Raw genomic sequence first — 2,500 nt, 5'->3', positions numbered from 1 at the left:
GTGCTAGGCTGTTGATTCCAAAAATGCAAATCAATGAGCAGGACTTCTTTATGTACATAATGGATTTTTATACAATTTTTTGAACCAATGTGATGAAGTACCTTGATTTATCAGGTATTTAATTTACTGGATCAGCCATAAACAGACATAAACAGACATTTATTTTAATCATTAACAGCTTCTGAATTGATTTTTCCAGAAAATGTATAAATGTAAAATAATTTGTAAAAATAAAATTACATATACCATGAGAGAACATATTAATAATGTTTAATAAAAGACATGGTTTCCTTCCCTTTTTGAAAATATACAGCTGCAAAACATGTAAATGAAAATTTATATAAAATAACTACAATTACGGGTTTTCCTCTCCTGCTTACCAAAACACACAGCTGTGCAAAAAAACAATAAAAATCTTTTAAGTCCGAAACAAGCTCAAAATGATTGAGCCATTGTTTTTCTTTATACAAACCAGGTCTTCCTCGGAAGTGTGGACCAGCACTGTGTTGCAGAGCGAGCCCCGGTTTGCGGACAGACGCAGAGGGAGAGTGGGGATGGGTTGCGCAGAGAGTGTGAGAGAAGAGAGATGCATACACTGGCACGGCTTTACCCAAGAAACGGGTTATGTAACACAACATCAAACTATATCGATATAATCCGTATTGTCTCATCCTGTATCTGTTTGAAAATATATCAATACACCTTATAAAGTCAATATACCACCCAGCCCTAGTTCATTCATTGTTGGTACTATCTTAAAAAGGCAGGTAACAGTCGCATATGGGGGTTTTATAGAATGTGTTGGTGTTGTGTACTGAAAAAGAGCATTCTCTGCAAACTAAAAGTCATTAAAACCCTTAAAAAACTACGAGCACATTCAGTTAGAATTACAACAAGATCTATTGCAATAAAGCCGATTATAGCCAACTGGACTTATCTGACCAGGAGAAGAGGGGCAATGTCAAGAATTTCTCTAAATGGCAGTCCCTGACAATGCTGGTCTTTGTCTTTTTACTTTTTCTCTTTTTTCTGTACTCTCTTTGGTCTGAATCGTTCAGCCTAGTTCAGCACACTGGACAGTAAAAACTAAAAGACTGGCTGAGCTTCAGCTCCCTGGGAAAGGCTGACACCTCTATCTGTGAGATCTATTGACTCAGGTACATCTTAGGCCTCTCACACATCTGGGCTGTGACTGTCCCTTTTTTTGCATGTGGCATATTTAAAGAGCCCTTTATTCAGCTGACACGACCTAGATTATAGGGCAAAAGGGAGCTCAATAACACTCATAAATGAAATTAAAGCTTGTTGAATGATGGAGAGTGTATGAATACTCGTTAGCTTTGAGCAAAATATGGTCAAATCAGCAGGTACTGTTGTCAGCTTAATACTCCGGATGATATTTTCTGTTTAAAGGTTAAAATTTGAAATCAGCACAGTGAAGAATTCCTGCCTTCAAAGAAATTCTGAATTTAATGAGACCTCTTCTGCCTCTAAACACATCTAAGTTGTATTTGAAATGCAAGGCTGCCATCGCAGGCGACCGATTGTCAGATGATTCTCTGGGTACTGTTCGCTGCTTATTATGAACTAAATAACTATAGATATACATATATACACACACATATATATAAACACACACACACACACACACACACACAGACAGATATATAAACACACACACACACACACACACACAAACACACACACACAAACACACACACATACACACAATTATATATACACACATATATACACACATACATATATACACATATACACACATATATATACACACACACACACATATATATATATACACACATATATATACACACACACACACATATATATATATACATATATACATACACATACACACATATATACATACACATATACACATACACACATATATATACATGCACATACACACATATATATACATGCACACACATATATACATACACACACACACACACATATATATATATATATGCATACACATACACCTATATATATATATACATACACATACACCTATATACATATATATATATACACATACACCTATATACATATATATACATACACATACATACATATACATACACATACATACATATACATACACATACACACATATATATATACATACACGTACACACATATATATATACATACACATAATTATTTATATATACATACACATACATACATATATACATACACATACATACATATATATACATACACATACATACATATACATACATACACATACACATATATACATATATACACATACACATATATACATATATATACACATATACATACACATATATATATATATACATACACATACACATATATACATATACATACATAAACATACATACATACACATACACACATATATACATATACATATATATACATACATATACATATGTACACAAATACATACATGTATATATGCATATATGCATACATATATATG

At 32.8% G+C, this 2,500-nt stretch overlaps 1 protein-coding gene across 3 annotated transcripts in view; it reads right to left on the bottom strand.

Moving 5' to 3' along the window:
* The window catches only part of gpc6a (glypican 6a), a 214,598-nt gene that overhangs the window by 118,514 nt on the left and 93,584 nt on the right, over nucleotides 1-2,500 (bottom strand). The window lies entirely within an intron of this gene.

This window comes from Xiphias gladius, chromosome 1 (genome assembly GCF_016859285.1).
Source record: "Xiphias gladius isolate SHS-SW01 ecotype Sanya breed wild chromosome 1, ASM1685928v1, whole genome shotgun sequence".
NCBI classification, from domain to species: Eukaryota; Metazoa; Chordata; class Actinopteri; order Istiophoriformes; family Xiphiidae; genus Xiphias; species Xiphias gladius.
The sequence above is the reverse complement of the archived record's forward strand: the minus strand, read 5'-3'. Positions and strand labels throughout refer to the sequence as shown.